Consider the following 27,323-nt stretch of genomic DNA (forward strand, 5'->3'; position numbering starts at 1 on the left):
AGGGTATGTTCCCCTGCCTTCAATGTAATATGTGTAGATTTATTTTGCAAGGACCATGTATAGTAATAGAAACCATGGATAGAACTTTTGAAGTACCACAGTATGTTAATTGCAACACCAAGGGTGTCATATATATCAGTTTTTGTAGCAGTTGTACCTCATTTTATGTAGGTATGACAACTAGATGTTTGAAGACAAGAATTCGTGAACATCTTTATAGCATTAAATGTAGGGATGAGACTAACGCCTTATTTAAACACTCCCTAGTTTGCCACAATTTTAAAAAATTTTTATTTTCAGTGATAGAAGTTTGTCAATCAGATTTGAGGGGGGGTGATTTAAAAATTATGTCGAACAGAGGGAGACCCTGTGGCAAATAAGGTTAAAATCAGATAAACCTCCGGGCTTAAATGATTCCATTAATATCAAATGCTTCTTAAAAAATAACAAGTTATCTATTGATAAAAATGTAGAAATGAAACTTTTTAAGTAATATTTTATTAACAAATTATTTGCATTAATTGAATGATTGAATGTTAATTAATAATGACACTATTTAAACAGTGTTGGTGATTTTAAAATGTATTCTGAAGAAGTCTTTGACGAAAGCGTTTATTGAGTAAAGTTTATTACGCTATTGCTGCCTTCGAGTGTTATTCTCATTACTGAATTTATTGGTGCACATTGGTCGTGAACATCTTTTGCTACTTGCAAGCTGTACAAGCCAATTCCTTCCTTAACTGTCATACTTGGTTCTTATTTTCGTGGAATTTACTTGGTTTTTACAGGTGGCAACACTGCCACCATCGGTAACAATCATAGCATCTGGGTCCCAGGCTACCATAGTCACATCCACACCTCCAACAGTACTTGCAGCAGGCACTTGAGCCAGCCCTGCATCAGATTGTGGTGATCCTGTACCCATCTGTAGTAGTGTGAGTGGGGGTGACAGTTTCTTTGCCCATCACCAGCTGACTGGCATAGTGGAGAGATCTCACTGACAGGAGGATAGCTTCCCACCCTAATCTGAGCTAAGACCCCCCATGATGAGGGAGCCCATGGTGGTGAGTAATCTTTGATTAGATCTTCAGTGGCAGGAATGGCAGCTGCACAAGCCCATGTATTCCTATATCCTGGTGTTACTCTCCATTTTCTGTCTATACCCATTTTTGTTGTTATATGTTTATATATACCCATATGTGTTTGTTATCCAGTCCTCCCGATCACCACTGTCTTCCCTCTGTTTCCCTAATTTCTCATTTTCCATTGTGCTCCACTCTCTCATTGTCTCAGTACCACCCCTAGTAATGTTGTCTTTCTTCTGTGCTTAGATTCATAGGTTCATAGATTACTACTAGGCTAACTGCCCTTGTGGGCCATTTTAAGCCTAACCAATTAGCCAATGTAAGAATCAAACCCTGCACTTTGTGTCTGTAAGTTAAACACCTTAACCATTATGACAAAGATATCCTTGTTTGCAGTGGTGGCCGGTGACTTCAAATTAAAGGGGGGGCTGCAGGAGACAGCTGAATGGGTGGGGTCAGTGGGAAGGGGTGTGGCCAACTAGAAAGGGGTGCAGCTATGCTCAAAACCACAACTCAAAAGACAAACCCACCCCCATAGACAACACAAAGAAAAAAAAACTAAGGGTAATGCTGCTCAACGCCAGAAGTCTAAACCTCAAGATGCGCACACTCTCCTCAGTATGGAGAATATCGATATCTGTGCAGTAACAGAAACCTGGTTCAAGGCTCCCGAGAGCACCCCAGCACTACCAGGCTATACTTCATACCATGCTTTCCGGCCCCAAAATTCGGACCAAACTACAAAAGGAGGGGGAGTGTCCATATTTATCAAAGATACCCACACCTCCAGGCTAGTGGCACTGCACAAAGCTTTGGAGACCATCCATGTGCAAGTAACAGTGGGCAAAACTGCCTTTCAGTTTGTAGCCTGCTAGCACTTTTGATACAGCTGTGATGTTTTAAAAGGTTTTAAAATGTTTTAAAATACTTGAATTTAGTTGTGCATGTAATAATTCTAGTTTTTGTATAGAACAACTTATGCTTCAAAGTATTAATTAAATATGCTAACGAAATTAATCATTGTGATGACATGAAATTATCTCATTAACATAGCAGGAGATTGTGTATAAATGCCATGAAAGTGATTATTTTTGTAACGGCTTGATGAAGCCTACGGGTGAAAGTGCTAGCCTATTTTATCTTGCCTAATAAAGTTCTTATGGAAAGAAATACTAGTGTCTACCATCATTATCCATAGCAAGGTGAAGACCGTCTGTGGACTGGGGTGGTGTTTATTGTTATCGTGCCGAAGGGCTTTGACAAGACTGATACATCTCATAAATGCCAGTGTGGTGAAATAAGAACTTTGGAATATTTCCGGTGATTGCACTGTTTATGCAAGGTACTGATATCTGCCTTCGTACCCTCCCAATACTTATATTACTACAAATTTGTGCTATTTTAACAGGGGGAGGTACTCACGATATAGCGACAAGTTTTTTATTCCTATAATCTAAAAGGGTGGCGAAAGCCAAACATACTCTGGCTAGGCTTATAAATGCCCTAGGGCAGATAGCCTAATATCAACCTATGAACCTATGAACAACTGGAACTTTAATTAAATACGCTGCCCTGGGTGCCAAACCATCATTATGAGAGTCCAATGAAGACAAAATGAAGTGTAGAAGAAAACATATTTCAATGCATTGGCTACATGACAACTTACTTAATATCTAGATGGAAACACAAAGGTTGTGAGGCATGAAAAAATAAATTGCTTTTTAAATACATTACTGGAATGCCAGTCAAAATCAAGTATAAAATAAAACAAGCAGCACTCAGCTCACACCACTTCTCCTTGCACTGCAGTTCTAATTATAATTTATATTCAGCTTTATAAAATTACCAAGTAACATGCTGAAAGTAGCAATCTCTGTGATACCCCCACTTGTATAAATGTTTCTTATGCAAAAAAGACCTGTTGCCTGACAACAACAATCTACTTGTTTCATGGGGAACACATGATCAAAGTAAAAAATGAACAGGGAACAAGAAACAAGCTCAAGATAAATTGCGTAAAGGATTACTGCACAAGTTATGGACCACACATGATAGATTGGCATTCTGTTTAGTTTACGGGTAAAGCCTGCAAAGATAACTGCAAGTCTCCAACAAATGTAATGAGCTTCTGAAAATACTGTAATCCTGTCCTTTATATCAAATACTGTCATATGCATTTCAATACCTAAGGCTTATTTATTATCTAGTTATGTAAATATTCTCTGCATGGCAACAATAAAAAAGGCTTTCAGTGTTGGTAATTCTTTAACAGTATTCTTATTAAAGCTTACTTGCATCTTATAATCTTCGACAAACTTACCTGATGGTCAATAAAGCATTGCTACTTTAATGCAGAGCAATAGGGCACTGCAACAGCATGCATTTTCTGAATAATAAGAAGCATAAATCAACAGTATAAAAATATGACAGAAAACCAGAACATTCTGTCTATCTTGGATGGGGGAATACTCTGTACACTTACACTGCATAACTGCTCCTTGCCTTGCTTGGACACATCCAGAGCCACTACAATGGGGGTGGGGTGCAACAAGTAGGTCACAGTTTGAAATGTCTCTGGCTGATGGTAATATCTCTGACACTCATATCTCTCAACCTCAGAGCAAGAAATCTGGACAAAGCCAAACACAGAAGTGGGACACAGGCTCAAAAATCAAGACAATGTTTAAATATTGCTCTTATAAACTTAGAAAGATAATAGAATAGTAGTAGGTCATGCATTAGTATTAATTTTTGAAGGTATGAAATCTGAAACTCAAATGTCTGCCATTATTTTCTAACGTCAGTCTTTAATGATTTGCTACTAATTTGCCAGAAAACCACACTTTTATGAAAAACAGACCAAACATGTTATGCAAAAATACAAAATTGCCACACAATACAGCTGGGAACCTGTCAAAGAAGGGACACCTTTTTAAAATTAGTACTGTTAACTTGAGCAGATGACAAAATAAGATCATCTACATGCATTTCTGAAATAAAAGTAATCTATAACTCTAATCATTACAGTTATTTACAATTGTAAACCCTCCACATTTTCTTCCAAAATTGCCATTTTGCAGAGGGATTATTAGGGGGAGAGCAACATTTTGAGCCAAAATTGGGGACAGTTGAGAGGTTTGGATATTCCTAATTCTATAAAGCGATTTATTTGCATGTACCTCTCTACTTCTTAATGCAGGAAATCTGGACAAGGCCAAACATATTGGGGGAACATGCAAACAGTACTAAAAATTGTTCTTGTATAAACTTAAGACAGTTGATAGAATAACAGGCCTTGCTTTAGCATGCATTTTCCTGAAGGTTATGATGTCTGAAACTCAATGTCTATCATTATTTAGTGACTTCATTCCTAAATGATTTGGCAGAAAACCACAAATTTTATGAGGAACAAACCAAAAATAAGAAGCAAAAGTCTATTCATTCTGCAAAATTCTGGACAGCTGAGAGGTATAGTTCAGCTGGGGCTGTCTGAGTTTGCTGCCCTTCCTCCCCTCACAAAATCATGGTTGAATGGAGCGTCCCCCCTGCAGCCATTCCAATGTCCCATTCCTTGGTTATTTTGCCCCATTTGCCATAAACACTGTAATGTGCATACTGCTTTACTTCTGTGATGATATGGATTTCACTTGAAAGTTTTATTTTATATTTTACAGCATAAACCCTAATAGATATCTGCTAAACAAAGCAATGCAGTCTCACAATGAAAATTGACTTAGCCTTAAAACTTCTCTGCCCTTGAAACTCACATTCATTGAAACAGCATTGAAACCCACATTCAAAGAAAATACATTTTGCCAGTGGCAGATAAAGATTCATTTTGGGCTGTTTTCAATTCATAGACCCCTTGAACATGAAACATACACATGTTCTTTGATACACCTTGCTGACTGTATTAAATTATATTCCTTGTACAATACAGTACAGTTGAACTGCCCAATTCAGAACATTTCCGTCATAAAAGTCTACTCAAACTTCCAACAGTCCACCAGTATCAGTAAATATGCATGATCTCTGAAAAAGTAAAAGCCATCTAAATAATTCCACATTAAAGAAATCTGTTAACTAATGAAGATTACTGCTAGCAAACAACTTTATATGTCATTGTTTCATCTACAAATAAAGTGCCTGTTGCCCTTGAGGAATAAATTGCTTATGTTGCATTAAAAAATATATAATGCTAGTAATATTGCAATAGGGAATGGATGGCAAACTGATAACAGGTTCATAGTTACTAGGCATCTTCGCCAAAGAGGACTGCAACATCCATCCCGTTTACAACAGAGTACAGTATCAGTAATGGATCTATCTACAGTGGGAGTAGAACCCACAGTCTTCTGCATTAAAAGCAAGTATACTACTTGTTGTGCTATTTACGATATAAGCAGACTTGCCATAAGCAGCACTAAACTTTTTTTCCCCTGCAGTTCTCAGCTCCTTGTAAAATCTACTCGAAACTCAGCTGTATCTCTGAACTTTGCAGCACTAGAAATCTGGACAAAGCCAAAATTTATTTGGGGGGGGGGGCACAAGCCCAAAAACCAAGGACACATTTTAAATATTGCTTGTATAATGTTGGAAAGTTGCTAGAATAAAAGGCTGCGTTGCCACCATACATTTCACTGCCAAGTATTGAACCCTGTGCAAAACAGCCAGAGAAACATACCACTATGCAAAATCTTCGACTGTTATAAAAGAAAGGAAGACTGAAACTTAAATGGCTACCATTTAGTGAATTCAATTCTCACCATAGCTGTCAACATCTTAGCACAAAACACCTGAACAAAGCCAATAATGGGGGAATACAGCCCCAAAACATATTCAGTGAGTTCAGTTATCACCATAGCTCTCAACCTTGGCACAAAAATCCTGGACGAAGCCAATAATGGGGGAATACAGTCCAAAAAAATAGGGACAAACATCCACTGAGGACACTAGAGCAAACCCACAGAAGACATGCAGACTCCACACAGAAAGCACCCCAGCGAAGAATCAAACCAGACAGCCCATAGCTGTCAGGCAACAATGCTACCACTGCACCACAGCACTACTATCTGTTTTAAGTAACAAAAATACAGAAACCACAGATTTTATGAGGAACAGAACAAATATGAGGCAAAAATCTGCCAATGTTTTTGAAATGGTGCGGGTAGGGAACTCAGGTTTTGTCACTTGGGCCCAAGGTACAGGGTTCAAACCTTATTCCCTACCCACCACCATGCGGCAACTAGGGTATTTCTCACACTTACACACACACCTGTCTCCAGTACTCTGCAAATACAATACTGTTTCCCTGATCAGTCTTCCATACAGCGATCCTGTAATCTGCAGTTGTTTTCCCCAATCAGTCCTCCATACTGGCCTACCCAAATGCGATCCTGTCCTCCCCATGCATGCTGTGGTGTCGGTCTCCGGTGAGACATGAGGAGGCTGGAGCCTCCTGCAATTGGTCCAGCCTGTGGGCGATGCAGTCCGGTGACTTTCCGGTTTGTGCGGTCGTCGGAAGGGTGGAGTTAACTCCCTTCCTTATCTGGACTGCCTAACTGAACAGTCTGGAGCTCAAGAATGCTTGTGCTTGGAGTTCTGGTCTGCCTAACACAGCAGCCAGGAACTATGCATGCATGCGCAGAGTCCAAGATATTTTTTTATTTTTATATGTTTTATGGTGGACGGTGGGGAGACTGGGAACTTTAATTTATGCACAGGTGGGCGACCCATTTTACAGGTGTGAGGGCTGCAGTTCCACAGTCCTATAGCATGAGCCACCCCTGCTTGTTTGTGTATACCTGCTACCTGTCTTAACCTTCTTAGCTTCAGCTTACCTTCCCCAATTCACCTTCTCCTGATATATATATATATATATATGTATATATATATATATATATATATATATATATATATATATATATATATATATATATATATATATATATATATAAAAAGACCATATATCTATCTATCTATCCAGTGGTGGTGCTGCGGTAGCATTGTCACCTCACATTAAGATGTTGTCCTGTTCGATTCTCAGCTAAAGCGTCTTCTGTGTGGAGACATGTGTGAATGGGTGTACCTTCGTTGAAGGTAGTGCATCAGAGCTGGCAACTCGGTACGTAAAAATCTACTGCCAATCATTAGCGGACCGGAGTTCTGCTGTGGCGACCCCTAACCAGGAAAAAGCTGAAAGACACTATATATATATATATATATATATATATATATATATATATATATATATATATGTAGGTTTGCTATAAAAATGTGGAATGGCACTTGCACAAAACTGAGATGGCCGAATGTGTGTTTTCCAGTTTCCATAATGCTGATCTGGAAATGTTTTAATCCACATTAGTGAATGGTAGAGTACATTCACTAATATAGGAGCTACATAATGTTAATATATCGCACTACAGTGGAAAGTAGGAAATTTACCCTTTTCCTCACTGTAGTATGATCTCGGTGTTGGAATATATAATATGCAGGAGGTGTGGGGGGCACAGCATCCACAAGAGAGGGGTTCAGGGGGGCTTACCCGCTGAAAAAACATTACTGGTAACACAGACTGTCGACATTGGAACTTCTGGTGTTTGAATGACGATTCCATGGTTATCCTTTTCTGACATTTTGGTAATTCTGTACTTCCCAATTCGAAAAATGAATTTTTATTAAAATGTGGAAAAATTATTTGATTTTCCACATTTTGATAGTACACCATATATATCTGTGTGTGCATATATATATATATATATATATATATATATATATATATATATACACACACACACACACACACACACACACACACACACACACACATTTAAAATGGGCAACTGACACAAACAAATTACCCATCTTTCCTACCTCTATCCTATTCACTCCTTAGATTTTCACCTTATGTATTACCCTCTGCTTGCTATTCCCTTTTCATCACTTTCATATATTCCCATTTGCGCCTTTTAACTTGGTCAAAAAATAAATGAGCACACCTGAATAATAACCCACTAAGGCTTCCAAATCACTTCTTATTGCCACTACTTTGCACATGTGATTGCACAGAGCACTATGGACAAACCCTGCTTGTACTCATCTTTTCATTGTGGGCGCACGCACACCTCAGTACTATGTGCGGTTCCCACAGACACTGCTGCAGCCATGAAGGCGATATTTACTAAGCTCACCCTGTTACATTGATTTTTCACTCTATTCCTTTTCATTTTGGTATTGGGGTAATTAATAACTTCACTTTCTCACTGATTTACCTTGCCATTCATTCTTAATGAGCATTGGGCCTTGTGCAAACAGGTTAAGTAGTGATACGCTGGCCCTTTCTGAGGTCTTTTTGAACTGTAGCCTAACAGTTTTGATCTATACTCTTACCAGTGCAAGTTCTGTGCAGATTTGTAGCACGTTAATAGGTTCTGACTTGTTTATCTATGTCATGTAGCAAAAGGAGGCAGAACAGTAAATAACATGAAATATAGGGGGGATTTAATAAAGCTTACACAAAGTTTTTTTCCATGTAGACATTGTGGCATGCTGCTTACATGAACATAAGCATGTTTGTGATCCAGTAAACAGAGCTGGGTGGTGCGCAAGCATGTGCCAACACAGAAGTATGCATGGCATGTAAATCACCTCATGAGCAGGTGATTTTCATGCAAATGATGGAGGTAGAGTGATCCAGCAAGCAGATAGGCAGCCCTGCAGACCACGTGTTGGTGTCCGTAGTGTATGGAAAAATTCCACATACAAGATTTTAAACAGGCAACAGGGCCTGTAAAATTGTAGTTAGACTGACAGAAATAGCATAGCAGACACAGATAGGAGCCATACTATCCACCATGTGTCCATAAACATTATGGAAATATGTTAAAATAATTTTTTTTTGTTAATGATGTGGGTGTTTGCACAGCATGCTGCAATGAGCAAATGTGCAGTTGTGAAAAAAAAATAGTGTAAACACCAAATTTCATAGTATGTGACAAAAATGTATTATAGGACCCTGTGTGGAGTGTCCACAATGGTGGAATGGTGCTGTTGCTAATCTGGTAGGGCCTGGAACCATGTAGTTTCCAGGCTGTGTACACAGATTGGGTCTATGTTAGAATCGCGAAAGCTTACTTTCGCAAATCCACATTCATCGACACATAAATGTCAAAGTCCGAAAATAGCGAAGATCAAAAAAAGCGAATCCGGAATGTCGAACGTCCTTTTATTGGCCAGCAGGGTGATCGTGGGGATGAGGAAATAAATCCTTTTCCCCACTGTATTGTGGTCTTGGAGTTGGTATATTTAAGTAGGGGGGTGTGGGGCATGCAGGGGCTTGCCACCCTGCAAAAATGTTTTAAAAAGTGTTTCACTTTAGGTTTGTTCTGTTGGGTTTACCTTACCTGTATGGGCTGTTGCTTCTGGGAATACATTTGACATTGTGATTTTCACATTTTTCGCCCTTCGCTGTTTTTGGATTTTGACATTTATGTGTCGATGAATGTGGATTTGTGAAAGTAAGCTTTCACGATTTTAATATAGACCCCACAGATCCCTATGCAAATAAGGTTGGGTTACTGAACAGCACATATGGGTATCCGTATCTGCATATCTGTTCAGTGTAGGCACAGAACCTTGCTGGTGTCCACAGAACAGGGAGCTGACAACAAAGGGAGGGAGGTTGCCTGAGGATATGTACAATCATTGGAGCTCAGCAGCACATGTTTGCATGGTGCAGTGCTGTGCTCAGAAGGGGGTGTGTGTTCACATCTGCTAAGCTTTGTTTACCTTTTGAGTGCATGTTTCCATTTGTTTCTGCATGTTTGAGTGGCATGCCACCATGCTGAGTGTGACCTTTCATGGGGTGTGTGCTGTGACTGCTGAGCATTGTTTACCTTTGTTGCCCGTGTTTGCATGGCATGCCACAGTGCTGAGTTGAGAAGCTGCCAAAAAAAAAATGGCTGAGAAAGCCAATGATATATTAATTACTGATGACCCCTGTTTCACTTAAATTAGGGCCATTAACAGTTCTTAATGATGTACTTGGCAGGTGGAATGCATCATAGGCAGGAATCACACAGGCTCCACCAACAGCAGAGCACATTAAAAGTTGCGTACACCCTACAATCTGATTTCACCCTCATACTCTACACCAGTGGAGTACAGACTTAGGAAATTTTACTGAAAGAATGCTAGGGGCTGCTCCAGGTCTGCTTCATCTGTATGTGCTAGATGCTGCGGTCAATCCTGCTGCTGCTGACAATAGGCCTACACTGAGAATGAGAAGAGTGTTCAGGCCGAGGGTAACCTTCCAGGAGCTACATGAGCTGGAGATTGTAGAGCTCTACAAGGTGGATAGAGACATACTACAAGAACTCACTGAGCACTGCCACCCTCAGCTCAGACACAGAGCCAACAGAGGGGAACACATCCCAGTGAAAACAAAGGTATGTCTAGCTCTTAGGATACTAGCTACAGGTACTTTCCAAAGACTGACTGGGGACATGATGGGAGTCTCACAGGCATCAGCATCCAGGGTACTCCACCAGTTCCTGAATGCCATACTACCACATGCCAGTGAGCACATTTATTTTCCCCTCATACCTGAGCCATGGCCAGCAGTATACAACACTTCTACCATGTAGCACACTACCCTGAGGTAAAGGGTGCCATAGATTGCACCACCCAGTGAGGAAAGTAGAATCTAAGTTAACCAGAAGGGGTATCACTCAACCATCTGCCAGGTTGTGTGCAATGCCCAGGGCATTATCATGAATGTGTGTGGTGATAGCCCTGGCAGTTATCATGACTCCCATATCTGCATACAGCACAGCTGTACCAGATGTTTACTAGGCGGGACATCCCACATGGCCATTTACTGGGGGATGCTGGCTACACACTGGAACCATGGATGATGACACCCATCAGAAAAGCACACACAACCATCGAAGAACACCATAATGAGGCATATGCACAGAATAGGAATATCATAGAACATGTTTAGACTACTGAGATCATGGTTCCAGTACCTCAGTATATCTTGTGGAGCCCTGCAGTACTCTCCAGCCACATGTACACAGATGTTCACACTATGTGCCATGCTACACAATATGATCCTGTGGAAACAGCTGCAGCAGGATCGGCAAAGGGAAGGGATATTCAGCCCCCCACCAGTGCCTAGGTCCCCACAGCCACACCCACAGGATGACTTGAAGGAGGAGCCCCCTGAGGATGTCCGTGTAGGCAGATGTAGGTATGCCCAGTATGCCCTGGCCTTGATCAAGAAATGATGCATAGCACATGCACTGACAACTTAGGGCCCCGGGGACTGACACCTTACTCATATTCACATACATATACTAAAAATGATGCCAGCCAGGCCACACAATTTGTATCTAAACATGTATTGGCTGTATACTGCTTACATCAGAGTCAGTCCCGAAATACAGGTCCATTAACTGCTGCATTCGCAAAGTAAGTCACTCACCTATACACCACTTGTAAGGAGTACTAGAATATGGCAGCATGTGTATGAACCTGCAGCATGTATGCAAGAGAAAATAGTAGGCTACTGGGCTACTTGGAGAGATCTTACAGCCACATAGGACATGTACTCATTCCAGTAGTATGTGCTCCATAATATTCACTAGGCCACATGGCTTTAAAATCCACTACATTATTCAGGGGAGATGGCACACAGTGGGGTCACAGGACCGTCGCACACCTGTCTATGCCAGCAGATCATGGGCTGTTCTTCCCACACACCCAATACATCAGTGTTCCCATACAACTGCTGTAGCACTAAGTCAACAATAATATATCAGCAGACCAGCCAATCTCAGGACTGTAAGAACCTGAGCACACATTGTATGTCTTACGTAACACAGGGATAACAATGTACATATACATGTTGTTGATTGTGTGATGAATGATACATACCTGTCTAGCAGCCTGTGTGGCTCAGTCTGCTAGGGACATTAGCATGGGTGATGGCTTAAATCTGGCAGTATCCATATCTTTTTTGCATGTGAGTTAGTCGTATGGTGCTGTTCCCACAGAGTGTCATGCCCCTCAATCTGTTAGTGCAAGAAAGCTGAACAAAGTCAGAGGGAATGGGGGGACAAAGGGCCAAAACTAAAGATAGACATTACAGATGCTGTGATTAAATTAGAAGGTGGCTAGTATAAAAGCAGTCCGCATCAGTACAGAATATCTGAAGGATATAAAGTCCAACACTCAAATGTTTCTTGGTGGTTAGTATTATTCAGTGCCTGCATTATACAATAATTTACCAGAACACCACAAATGTATGAGGAACAAGCCAGACATATGGGGAAAAATGCTGGACATTCTGCAAAAAGCTGTACAGTGAGAGGTATGCAGACTGTCACTCTTTGTGTGGCTTTACATTATGCACCCCAGTCACATACTAAGTACAGCACACAGCTGAGAAATGCCATGGACAATTTAAGTTAAGTGCAGTACTGCAGAAACAGGTGTAGCTGCCAATGTCTGTAACACACAAAATCCTGGACTGGAGTGCAGATAGCTCTGGCCTGGAATCACCTTTTAAGTACTGACAGTCCCACTGGGCATGCTACTATACTTAGCTAACTTGAGCACAATTCTGTTGCCTCTTCATCACAAAGACCTGCAATGTGGAAGTAAGTCTGACAATACGGACAGCTACTTATACATATCTGTCTGACCCTATCCCCATCTCACATGCTTAGTGTATCTATCAGATAGAGCCATATATATATATATATATATATATATATATATATATATATATATATATATATATATATTAATATATATATATATATATATATATATATATATATATATATATATATATTAATATATATATATATATATATATATATATTACAATGACATACAGACTCTGCACATATAGCTACATAACTCATATACATAACGTACACACAGCAACATTTATAGAGACATCCCTATTATGCACATATATCTATCTATATACAGTATATATATATATATATATATATATATATATATATATATATATATATATATATATATATATACACACACAGTATATATATAGGGTCTATGTTACTTTACTGACCATCTGGAATGTCGAATACTGGAAGTTCGAATGAGGAAGTTTGAAAAATAGAAATCTCGAAGCCGCAGAAATACAAATTCTTTCCCAGGGAAATAATTTGGTTGGCTGTTTCCGCGGCTTTGACATTTTCTCTACTGTGGTTCGAATGTTATGGATTGGGTAAGGTAAGTGTGAGAGTGTGATGGATGTTGGGGTTAGGGTCTGGGTAAGGTAAGTGTGTGAAAGGATGGACTTTAGGGTTAGAGCGCGAGTAAGGTAAGTGTGCTATAGTGACAGACTTTAGGGTTAGGGTGCGGGTAAGGTAAGTGTGCGACAGTGACAGACTTCAGGGTTAGGGCACGGGTAAAGTAAGTGTGTGATAGTGACAGACTTTAGGGTTTGGGTGCGGGTAAGGTAAGTGAGTGATAGTGACAGAACTTAGGGTTAGGGTTTGGGTTAAGGTTAGTGCATAGATAGTTGTATATGTAAGGTGTAGTGTAGCTTTATTAGGGTTTTGGTGTGCTTGTGTAGTGTGTGTGTTTTTTGGAACAGCAAATTTTTTCCCCTGGGAAAAAAATTTGCTGTTCTGGGGTTTCAATGTTGTTGTATTTCGAACTTCCAAGTTCCAACATATGGTGTTCGAAATTTTGGAAGTTCGATTATATGACATAGACCCTATATATATATATATATATATATATATATATATATATATATATATATCTATATATATATATATATATATATATATATATATATATATATATATATATATATATATATATATATATATATATATATGTGTGTGTGTGTGTGTGTGTGTATGTGTGGGGGGGGTGTATAAATTTCCCACATACCTGCAGAATGCTGAAGTTATGTGCCCTCACACGTCAAAACAGTTGCCCAAAGGAACCAAACGCAGCCTGCAACTAGTACATAATCCACTTATCCACAAATCCCTATACCTGTGGAATGTCACCATGCAGACAGACACAGCTGAGCAGGTAGTGTAATGTATAATGGTTTCAAAGGATGCCCTGGACAGGCCAAATTGTACCAGGCCACATGTTTGCCTATCTATCTGTAGCCAGCCACATATGGCCATACTGGTAACTGTACACACATAGCAGGAATATTAACAGGTATCCCACTCCCAGGACAATAGATACAATCACAGTCCCAAACAATATTAATCTGCAGGCCACATGTACTGTCCAACACAAGGCTACTTTGCGTACACCACAAGTACAGTGCCTGCAATCACATATACAACAGACATAACCTGTGGCATGTGTGATAAATATTGTGAGCTAAAGTGTGCAACTGTAGATAGGTAAGGGTTCTACTCTCACCTCAGCCAGGTGTGTGTGTGTGTGTGTGTGTGTGTGTGTGTGTGTGTGTGTGTGTGTGTGTATGTGTGTGTGTAAGTAAATGTATCCTGTTGCAGCACTACAGACATGCCCTGATAGGCTACCCCTGGGCAATGGATATGCACTTTTTGGCCCTGTAACTAGCTGCTGGTCTCTAAATTGCCCTCCTCTACAAGGCCTGCTGATGTCATCCATCTTAAGAGCCCTGGATGACAGTTTAATGTCAGATAAACTCCATGGTGCATGTGATAAGTACAGAGATCTGTAGTTTGTACTACTAGATTGGTAGGGATTCTTATCTCACAGCAGCCAAGTTGTTGTTTGTGTATATGCATACATATGACAACCAGTGTAACATGCACATTGGTAAGGTTTTACGTTATTTTACTGGTTGTAGGTGATGTGGCCTCCCAAATGACTGACTCCAACATGGCCTGCTGATATCAACAAGCATTATGTGTCCTACATGGACAGTATTAGCAGGCATAAGTATGTGTTCCACTATACATGTAGTCAACATGCACTATGTGGTGTGCTGTGGAACATCCAGTATGCAGTGAGTGGAAGTGCTACTAGCCTGAATGTGGCCATGTGTGTGTGTCAGGCTGTGACAGCAATGCACATCATGTCAAAGAGTAATAGAAGATGTACATGTCAGTGGCATGATGGCCATACAGCCATCACGCTTAGAGTAATCACTACCCCCTTGTCACAGAAGCAGCACATATTGCTCAAGTCCATCAGAGATGCAGCCACACACCCAGTGTAGAGATGACATTTGCCCATCCAATCATAGAGATGGCATGTGTGGAGGTGCACTGAGGTGTTTCTGTACTATACCAGTAGGGAGGGTCTAAATCAAGGGTGCATGATGTCTGCTACTCAAATGTCTCCAAGCATGTACTACTAGCATCACATAGTGGGTTAATATCATTAGAGGGACTAATCCATCTACTATGCTTTTTAGAGATAGGCATATGCAATTATGCAGAGTCACACCTTGTCCCATATGCATGGCACAGATCACCTATGAGTACTCTGAATGGCACAGGTGGCACTGACACTCATTGCAGATGAACAGCAGTGAGCACATACTGAAGATGTGAAGTGACCCTGTGAGGGGTTATACTGTCATCTGCAAGTGCCACTACAGTTTGGAAAGGTATGTCAGCACATGGCTGTTGTATTCAGATAGTGGCATGCTGAGAGAAGAGTATGAGGAGGGTATGAGTATGTTACCTACCAGTGACTGTGGCCATAGCTATGCCATAAGATTCCTGCCACACCACTGTACAGAGATGTCAATGTGAGGCACATGAGTTGTACACCTGTGTGGCTGGGTCTGTGTGGCTACCTGTCACCCCTGCATATGTATATCACATGTAGGGACTGCTGTATTACTAACCAGGGACATAGGTCTTCCCAATGGAAAGGATAGTACATATATAATCAATTGGGGTTTATGACCATTATTATGTTACCAGGCATATATTTATAATACCATCATGCTAAACATTGACATAATACAGTGAGTGAGTGCTCACAAGTAGCAGGCAACAGCCAACATTGTTAGCCACAGTCAGTCAGTGTCTGCATGTACTGTGGTGATAAGCAGTTCAAGCATTAGAGGACCCAGGACTGTACCCTGTTGAGCACTCCTGCTTAAAGAACAGCTGTTGGAGTCAGATGTCCCTTTGTTGCATATATCTGCTATCAATGGGCCATGTAGTGACCTCTACATTAACAGTATTGTGGATGCCTCAGTGGGTGCTTTGTACATTTTGCCTGAATATGCGGTATAGTGAGATGGGTTTACTTAGTCAGTATGCCCTGATGTACCCCCACCCATATCCCTACTAACTGCTACTACAAAGTTTAAGGGAATATTAGGGTATCAGGGCATGCTGTCAACTGTGTACACCATGTAAAGACTGATATGTTAGCTGGTGTATATGCAAGTGCCTGAGAGTCATACCCTGGCAACATACCTTTAGGAGACCTATGCTGCACTGACACCACTCACCAGTGGTGTTTTCCATCCACCATTAATGCCATACCCCTTCTAGGTATTCCCTCTCTGCAATCACAGCCACTGTCAGAGACCTCTAACTGGTACATTAGCAAGTGGTTGCATATTACTAGCCATCACCGACACACATACAGACCCAACAGTTATACAGGATGGCCTAAACCAAAGTCAGTTTTTGTCTGCGTCACTAACACAGACAACATGTCAACCACTGCACATTACTATCCTGTGTGGTATCATCCACCCAAGCACAATAATGTAGAGTCTGCACACTGCACACAATGGAGCCATGACACATGAAGGTATGGACACGCAGTGCTGTATCCTTTGATGGGTACTGTTTATGGGGATGTAGGGATGCATTCACTGTTGTGCCATCAATACTGAAATGTTTCACATGGATGTAAATGTCAGACTGTCACCGGTATACTAAATGTGGTGGCCACCACTCCATTATTGTGTGCAATGGCCCCCATGCATGTAAATCACACATTTGCTGTCACACACATCATGTGCAGGTTACACAACTTCATGCAGGATGCGACAATCATAACTGATGTCTGCCACCTGTCTGAAGCAGACATAGGATATGTGTAGATGTGTCAGCTCCATCACCACGCCTTGTAGATCTGTAGGTGCAGAAAACCCAAGTGACATGTATCAAGGGTAGCAGACCTTATCACAACGTGTGAATGCATGATTACACTGACTGCCACCATTGTTCCTGTTAGATTGTTATGCACATATGCACCTAGGCAGCCATGCACATATAATGTTGTACCTTGCTGATGTCATATTTATTCTGTGCTGCCACACCATCCTTGCCACTGTATTGCCGCCATGTGTCCATAGATTTTCCCCTCAGACTCCTGGAATAGAAACATACACAGGTCCATAAGACACATGTCATTCTGTAACACTACTGCCAGTACAACATCATACAACATAAGGTTTGGTGCGTAGTCATGACACATGCCAGCATACAGTATCTGTTGTGGACCACAAAAAGTGGCATGGCAAAACAATACTGCATTACACAGGTACATGTCAAGTGATATAGTCACCCTCTACATCAGACACATAGCTTAATTTCCCTGCATCAATGGCAAGGATGACAGGAATGTGGCACAGATATCACATGCACAGGATGTGGTGTGGAGGTCCTAGATCTTAGGCTGTGGCAAACAGTTGACATGTGTGTGTGACAGGAAGGGATGCAGGTTAGATGGGCCATGGAGAGGTGCCATGTGTGTCTGTAGGTGGCCTGCATGTGACAGTGGTGTTTGAGTGTGTGTACACAGTCAAGACCAGTGCTAGCCCTACATGTGTGTAAGCTGGACAGCTGTGACCTGTACATGGTAGAGTGGATAGTTCACTGTCTCGAGCCATGAATATAGGAACTGGTTCTGCAAGGATTAGCACTGGTACCCCCATGCTCAAGGTCAGATGCAGTGCTAGTACCTGAAGGTTACTGCTGACTACTGGGTCTGTGTCCTCTACGGCACTGCCCAGGACCATGTGGTCATGGCCTGCCATGTCATGGTGTGGACAGCACACTTCCCTTTGTAGCACTGGAAGTATGGTCACTATGGGAGCATGACTGTGCATGGCCACGTGGAGTCTCAGCAGTTGGTATTGCTGACATACATCCACACGTCTGACACTGAACTACAACAAAATGTTCCAGTACAGACATTTTGCGGTCCAAGACAGACACTGTCTCAGCCAACTCTCTGTCCTCTGCATCAGTGGATCAATCCAGGGTGTCCCCAATGGGATGGAGGCAGTCACAGATGTCAGACTGTGCTGCATCCATAACCCTGAGCATTTGTCTGGTGTTCCATTCAGAACATTCCTGTACCTCCAGGATGGTTCAAAATATACATCTAGTGACTTGGGATGTAACACTAGCAACAGGTGGTGGACAGACAGCAGGACTCCTACAAACACCCCTGTCAATTCAAGTGTGTGGGCCCTCACTAGCTGTCTGACTATGGCAAGTGTCTATACTCACTGGAGCCATAGTTGCCACACTTCGCTGTTCAATGTCTCCACCCTCTGACTGTCCAATATCTATGGCCTCTGGGGACTGGGTAAGTGTGGGCATACTGACTGTATGTGAAGACAATGGGGGCAGACGTTGGGACAGATCCAGCCCCTGACAAGCGCACATGTGCCTCACTGTGGCCACCATCATCATCAGAGTCTGATAAAACACTGACATCAGATTGTGAGGGGGAGGGACTCCAACCCTCCAGTCACCTGTGAAAACCAAGACAAAAGCAGTAATTACTACCTGCACTATTATGTATGGTAATCCACACAGACTGATGCAGATGAAGATCCACAACTGCATTACCAGTATCTCATCTTATCTCAGCTGCCATGCACAACAGGCAACCTCACAGCAACATACACATACAAATCAAAGTCTATAACATGCATGTCAGCTACATCCAGTTAAAGTTGCCAGTACAATATACCTGTAAGGTATACAATAGGACACTATATGTGATAGAACTACACATAAAACCCAGTGCACCTATCTTGAGAATGATATGGTAATACTAGTGTCACTTTCTCAGGTATGTACCATCACCCTTTTGTGTTTGAACAGGCATCTTAAAGTAATTGCCTCATGTATTCCAGTTTGCGTAGATGCTCATAACTGGAAGTGCAAATGTGTTAAAGTTCATTTAAATACACACCTGTGATTACCCAGTCTATGAACTGTAGTTAACTGTACCGTAATGGTACATACAAATATTCTACTCTGGCTAAACACATTTGTATATAGGCCAATATGTCAGCCCTTACCTCTCATATGGTATATATGAGCCATAACACAATAGTATCATGCTTACCAGGTAGAGGACCATGGGCTTGGGCAACACCTGATAGACCTATGAAAGGGTGAGGGAGAGGAATTGTCAGCAGCACCATATGTTGCAGCACTACAAAGTAATATGTGCATATATCCACTTGTACAATAGTCACTGTTAATGGGTGTATTGCTGAGATTCATAGTATCAACTACGAGTCTTATTGCTGCATGAGCATACAATCCCTGTGTATCACAGAAAGCTTTGCCATGGATTGTAATGCAGGAAAGGTGTTCGTTGGTGGACTGGACAACACCACAGATGAGCAGAGTTTGCAAAAAGTTTTCTGCAAATATGGACAGATTGCAGAAGTAATTGTCGTCCGGGATAGAGAAACTCAGAAATCAAGAGGTTTTGGCCTTGTGATATTTGAAAATCCAGAAGATGCTAGAGATTCCAGGGGAGCAATGGATGGACAGACACTTGATAGGTATCAGATTCATGTAGACAAGGCAGGACAGTCCCGAGGTGGCTCCAGAGGAGGTCAGTCTGGGTGCCGTGGTTACTGACGTGGTGGAAGAGGTGGATATGGTGGTGGCCGTGGAGGATATGGCAGTGGAGGCTACAATAGTGGTGGCTACAGTAGCTATGGCAGTGGTGGATCCAGCTCTTATTATGGCAGGAGTCAGGGTGGCTATGCCTCTGGAGGAGGCTACAGAAACCGCTACGACAGCTAAGTGGCTGGGCATAAATTTCAGCATTAAGAGGTGATCTACACAGAATTCCATTGCACAAAATGTAAATGTAAATGTGCGCACAACTGAGCTTAAACCCCAACTCTCCCAATGCAGATAGACTTGATACCCATGTACAGGCATGTATAGTCTGCCACAATGACTGGTACAGTATTAAACTGGTGAACACAGTAAGCTTACCTGGATGCTCCTCTGCTGTGAACACTGTAGCACCCACTTCCAGATGTGTGGTGTGTTGGATGCCTGGGAGCTGTCATGTGTTCCTAGGTTTGCCAGGAATTCTTCTATGGCCAAGAGTGGTTGTTCCACTGCAGGCCCTCCAACGGTGGTGGCATGATCCCTGGCAACATCAGCTGCCCTTCGTCGTGCAGCATTCACTATATCTGTGACTTGGTGTCAGACCAGCTCATAGGTCCTGTCCTGCTGGCCAATCTGATTGACATCCCGCAGAAGGTATGCCCACAATGCTGCCCATTGTTCATGATTATGCCTCCCCCTGGACAACAAGATCTGAGGAAGCTGCCTCAGTGCATTTACTATTACCTTATTCTCTGAAGCTGATAAGTGGGAATGTCATCAGTGATGCATGGTTCCTGAAAGACAACAAGAGGGGAACACATTACAGGACCAGATACATGGACATCCACTATGTACAGATTCAGCATGCCCATAATGGCCTGTACTACCCACTGCTCCCTCACACATCATACCCCACAGTCTGGCAACACACTACATGTGTGGTTCCCACCAAGATAGTAGCAATACTGGGGTATGTCCTTGTGTGCCTTGACAGATTCTGCTGTATGTTCCTACACGCAGCACTGTAGTCTATTGTGCTGAGTCCCCTACGGGCAACTTCCCATTAATATGTCATACGGCTACTGCCAGAAAAATAGCAGTGTGCTATTACAACCACTATATTGGGACAGTCCAGCAACACCAGTGAGCCACAATGACAGAAAACAATGCAAACCTGCTGTAGTATTTGTTCCCTGTAGGCATCATACCTCTCAACTATACAGATGTTTGCAGAATGTCAAGATGTCTGCCTCATAGTTTTGGTCATTTTCACACAAGATTATGGACTTCTGTCATATGGTTGGCCAATCATTGATGGTTGATGTCAGAAAATAAAGACAGACATCTGAGTTTCAGGCGTCATACCCTTTAGAACACAGTTATGCTACTGTAATAACTGTTATTCTATCACTTTCTTACTTTTTACGAGCAATATTTAAACAATGTCCCTAGTTTTGGGGCTTCGTTCCTCCATTAATTATGGCTTTCTCCAGATTTCTTGTTGTAAGAGGTTGACAGGTATGTTAGGCATAGCTCTCAACCAAACAGGGACAAATGTCAACAGAAGCAGGGACTTAGCTAGAGTACATCAGGGACATTCAGGGGACTTTTAAAATGTTAGAACTATTTATGTGAAACATTGACAGAATGAGAGGAGGTGAATTACTGTACATTGTTTGACATTACAGCAGTGTACACCCTTATTGTCACTGTGTATTACGTGTAATTCACTAGCTTTCTACAACAGCCAACTGTTGTAGGAGGAATTAAGAGTGACAGAGCTAAGATGTGAGTGATAATCAGGGACAGTTGAGAGGCATGCCTATAGGTGTGGAACAGCAGAGTATCAATGATATGTCATTACCATAAATCTAAGACTATTCCCCATACCTCCATCCTCCCATCTGCATCCTGTTACATGGAAAAATCAATTACATACCTAGTGGAGTACAATACTCCTTTGTTGATCTTTACTTCCAGTAATCTTTTGAAAATACACTCTCTATGTGAGTTAAGTCTCGTACAGACTTGTTCCACATAACCAGCTGTTTGCCTTTTTAAGGTACTGCTCATTAGCAGGTAATTGCTTGTGCACTGGTCTGTGGCTCTGATATGCTAATTGTAGCCAAAACAGCTGAATTGCACTATCATTAGCCTATGACATGCCACTACAGTGCAATATATAAGGCCTTCAAGTAGACCTGGGCCCCTTTCTTAGTTGTTAAGATAGACATTACTGAGGTGTGAAGACTACAGTATTGCAGAGGGTAGGTACCATAACTGCCAACTGTAGGTATTTATGCAGTATGTCCACAGTTATGTCTCTTATGTGTGGTCAGTGTCCCATGAGATTGTGCAGATCTGGCAGTTCACTGGCAAACATTGTGGGTTGAGGTCAGTAATGAAAGACGCACATTTGAGTGTCAGACTTCATACCCATCAGAATATCCATGCTAATGCAATGGCTATTATTCTATCAACTTCCTATCTTTGTAGGAGTAAACTGCATAACATGTCCCTATTTTTGGGGCTTCATCCCACCCATTAGGTATGGCTGTGTCTGGATTCTTGTTCTCAGGGGTATGAGATATGGTAGGTCTGTAGCAGTTACCTTTACATACAGCTGTTTGTGCTACAGGCTGCAGCCTAGAACACATAGTGGGGAGTGTGAACACTTTGGAGGACAACAAGCTATATGTGTAACTGTGGCCACTGTGACAGCCTTGTCATTACAGCGCAGCCAGGGTAAGGGTACCCTTTACAGTCTAATTGAGGCATGTGATTAAGGTATGTCTGTTATGCAACAGTGTCAATAACAGAGTAGTAGGCAACATATAATTAGGCTATACAGATACGTGTAGTGTGTCCCTACCTGCAGGCCTTTGACTGGCAAAACTGGATAGCAGTTCATTAATTAGCAGTAACCTATGCAGATAATTTATTTATTAATTTATTTATTGCATGTGTTAACTGGGAAAGTCCACTGGGTCTGGAATGAGCCCATTTTCAGTGGAGGCCCGGGGAGAAAAACTCCACAAAGTTACATACTAATACAAATACTGATCACTTTACAGAGAAAAAAAATCATGCAGTATTATTACGTTGAATGGAAATGATAACAGAAACAACAGTGAAAAGATTACAATCATGAACATAAAGAAGTAATAAATGGGATATATTCCAATGACACATTAGTGAAAAATATCTTCAAGTTCAGAGTGAGTATTCAAATGACACAAGAGTGTAATATATCTGTAGGCACATAGCTGTGATAAGTATAGTGTATGTATAGTGGGAGATATAAGGGCAAAGGGTGGGAAGGACAGGATAAAGTGACAGGAAAGCAGTAGGTATGCAGAGTGAAGGAAATTAAGTGATAGAAGTATGGCACTGGGGAGATGAATCGGGAGTAGAGGTTGTGTGTTGGGGAGCGGGAGCATAACCATTCTGAGAAGAGATGTAGTTTGAAGGATTTTTTTTAAGGAGGTTGGATTGCTGATTGCTCTGTATGAAGGGGGAAACTTATTCCATGCCTTATAGACATTATAGAAATACACATTTGATTGGCTGAGAGCTTAGGTTTCCTCTATGGATAGTAACATTTAGTTTTTGGACCTAAGGTGTCGGTTCAGATGGTACATGGTCAGTATGGAGGAGAGGGAAGGGCAGGTTTCTGGTTGGTAGATGAGTTTGTGGGCTGTAGTTAATTGTAAAAATGTGAGATAGTAAGGGGATTATAGCCAATTTAGTTGATACAGAGAGGAAAAGTGATGGATAGAATATTTTACATTTGTAGCAAATTTGGTGACTTTGTTATAGCAAGAGTCGAGTTTTGTTTTCAAGGAGGACTGTAGATTGGTGAGGATGGGAGCGCCATATAGAAGTGTTGAAATATGCTAAAGATTACATGACTCAGTCATCAGTTTCTGTCTTTACAATAATGTTATTGAACTGTACCACAAGGATGGATATGAACCCAGGACTGTGTGTGACAAAATGCACTGACTGCAAGGCATTTAACAGTCTGAGCTACTGAGTCACTGCTACAGCAGGTGTATTTGCAAGGTTTACATGCAGACATACAGGCTGTGACACACATTGTCTGGATTCTTCAGTATGTGCATGGCTTTCTATGGCTGTATTTCTGCACCAGGGTCCCATTTGAAGATGTACTTTGCTATTGATGCCTTAACAGGTGTCTTTCTACATGTTGCTGATAGAAGGGCAAATTTACTTGCTATCACAGACCTCACTTACAACCATTATTATATCTTTGGCTGTCTAATAGTGTATTATTGCACCAGAGTCCAAAGTACACTCCCATTTTTTCCATTAGTTTTTATTCCAGTTTGAGTGGTGCAGCATGGCGAGCAGCTCTGCTGAGACATGCCTAATGACTGTAAGTGGCATGTTTTGCTGAAAACACCTGTTTTAATTAAGAGCTGCATGGAGTGGTGGGTTAATGCATTGTGCTGTAGATGTGATGAGCTTGGTTTGAAACATGGCAGAGGTGATTATTTTGTACATGCGTCTGACAATGTTATAAACACATTTAATAATTAAAGTTCTATTTAAGCTGAGATAAGCAAAGCAACACTGCTTTGTGCAGCTCCATGCAATTCCACACTAAAAAATAAAGAAAAGAAAAAGGGGGTGATAGGGAAGTGGTGAAATGGGGGCAAGCAGGAGGAAAACCATAGTGAAAAGCAGGTAGATATGTGCAGAAAAGGTATAGGAAAGAGTTATAGCTATCCATTTCTTGTACAGCAACAGCTGTGCACTTTGACAGAATTTGTAGATGAATTTGGACTCTGAAACCCTGGAGAAAGGGGTGAGGACAACACAATTGCATTGTCAAGCCAACTGGATCAAATTACTTGTGTCCAGTGGACACGTGTCTGAAATGGCTATGTATTGGGAAATATTTTTTTAGGGGGGGGGGCAGGTGCCCTTTTTTTATTAAGGTGAGAGTGGAATGTTGGGGAAGGGACATAGGTACATGTGGGGAAGTAAGTTAGGTAGGAGAGAATGTATTCGCAAATAGACAAGACAGATAAGACAGCAGACAGGGACAGTGTGTGCCACATGAGGTGGGTGAAAAAATTGGATGGGGAGGGTGTTGTGGAATCCAAGTCACATATACCCCCAGATGGCAGCAGCATGACTCACTTGCCCACCCATGAGACTGTCAACACTGCTCCTTCACTGCCCCAAGGGTGGCTGTGCTGGAGGCTGGATGCCAAGGTGAGGCTGCCCCACCAGGTTGGCCAATGTGCTCTCAATCTGATGCAGGTGGTGTTCATAGCTGTGATGAACAATCCTGCTCACCATGGCCAGCAGTTGAGCTTGAGTGACAACAGCCCCTCCACCACCACTCCCAGGGGAAGGCCAGGCACCATCCTCTAAGGTTGTCCCACCTGACACAGCAGGTGGTGAAGGGGCAGTGGAGAGGGCACCACTGGTCTGGGTCCCAGATGTGTCATGACCTGGTACCACAGGCAGTTGAGGCAAGGAAGGTGGATCAGCCGGAACCAGCCTACCTTGACGTGCTGTGGTAATGGAGGTATAGTAATAAGTATAGGTTAGTTGTGAACAAATCAATGTATGTAATAACAGTATGGCAGGACATTGGAAATAACCATATTACATATCAATGCATATTATATGAAACACAATAATAAATAACAGAACAGTCAGTATGTTAACAGCATGCCAGTAACAGTTACAGCATAAGGCCAAAATATATGTAATTTACTAAGATATGTTAATATGCAACTATTATAATACATAACAATAATAACATACTTGTCACAAAATACAGTTATTAGTGTAACAACATATGTTAATAGTAAACCATAACCAATGAATAACATTAATAAATAAATGAAGATAAGGGGTGGGGAGAGAGAGAAAAACAGTTATTTCCCTGACAACAGTATTACTATCTACTCTACAGGTCTCTATTTTCTTTATGTGTACAATGACTACCAGTCTTCTATAGCAGATGTAGCATATACATACTTCTCAAACTATTTGCATAGAACACTATGGACCAAGCAGTAACAACTGTGAGTACACAACTACACAGACCACTTGTACATCAGGTGGACCTATATAACTACCAAGGTGTTCTGTGGGCTGATTGGTGATACTTTGCAATCCAGGTAATCATTTCCATGGCATCCTGTAACAGACAGATTACAAAATATTAATTACAGAAAATATTAATTACAGAACTTGAAATTGTGACACTTGAGAGACATGTATGTGTACAGTACAGACACTAAACAATGCCTTGGTTGGCAGGCATAGGAATAGAACCTAATAGCAGTGTCTGCAGGTGACATCTGCATATAATGTATTAATTGACTGCAGAAACTTTTAAAAGCCATTCCAGATATACAGCCATACTGAGATTACACATTTTATTTCTGACTGAACATTGCTGATGAACACATTCTTGTTAATGGTTTTAACCTAAACACACAATTATCTTTTCATAATATGACTACCTCACCCATTTACCTGTAGTTCCTGTGAAGAGAGAACTGTGAGCACTACATGACTGCTACTGTACTATTTACTGCTACATACCACTGATTTCAAACCCTGGACTGTATGAGGCAAACTTTACTATATGCAGAGCATTTAACAAACTGAGCTACTGAGTCACTGTTGATTACTGACTGACTGATATTTGCTTAGAGCTCACCTGGAACCAAAATATGACCTGGTAGTACTATTACAGTGTTATAATAGACTGCAGTGACCATAGAATGTACATGCATGAAATACAAGCATAACACATATAGTAGGTAAGCTATATTTCAGTATATCAACACTTCTGGTGTACATATTTTATAGTGTTTTGAAATATCTGTGAAGTCAACAAACAATATCAGCTCATGGAGTGGGCTACCTCACCCATATACTTTTATTACCTGATGTCTGTGGATGACAGAGCATTATGCGACCAATATTGGCCTGGAGACAGCCTTGAACAGTACTATATGAGTTAAACAGTACATTTTGCAGCCATTAGATTTGCATTCTACAGCTATTACAGTAGTAAACTTGACTGCAGCACCTTACCTTACAGCCTCAATGCATGCAGCTCTACTGCAATGGTTACAATAAGACAATCCTGGTGTACACTATTTCCCTTGGTGTGATTGGTTTATTGGTATTATTTTATGCTTTTATTGAACTACAGTTGGAATTAATCATTTATTGCTCTATAGCTTTAATTCCACATTTATTGCACTACAGACTTCATTGTATATACTTTATTGCATTTATTGGTATTGTTTCATATTTTAATGTATTGTAGTTGACATTATTCATTTATTGCATTACAGCTCTAATTACACATTTA

General features: G+C 41.2%; 1 pseudogene; it reads left to right on the top strand.

The window, feature by feature from the left end:
- The first annotated feature begins 19,613 nt into the window (after window positions 1-19,613).
- Window positions 19,614-20,131, top strand: LOC122805825 (annotated as a pseudogene).
- The last annotated feature ends 7,192 nt before the right edge of the window (window positions 20,132-27,323 follow it).

The sequence above is a fragment of the Protopterus annectens genome, chromosome 7.part0 (genome assembly GCF_019279795.1).
Source record: "Protopterus annectens isolate FY-2018-M chromosome 7.part0, PAN1.0, whole genome shotgun sequence".
NCBI classification, from domain to species: Eukaryota; Metazoa; Chordata; order Ceratodontiformes; family Protopteridae; genus Protopterus; species Protopterus annectens.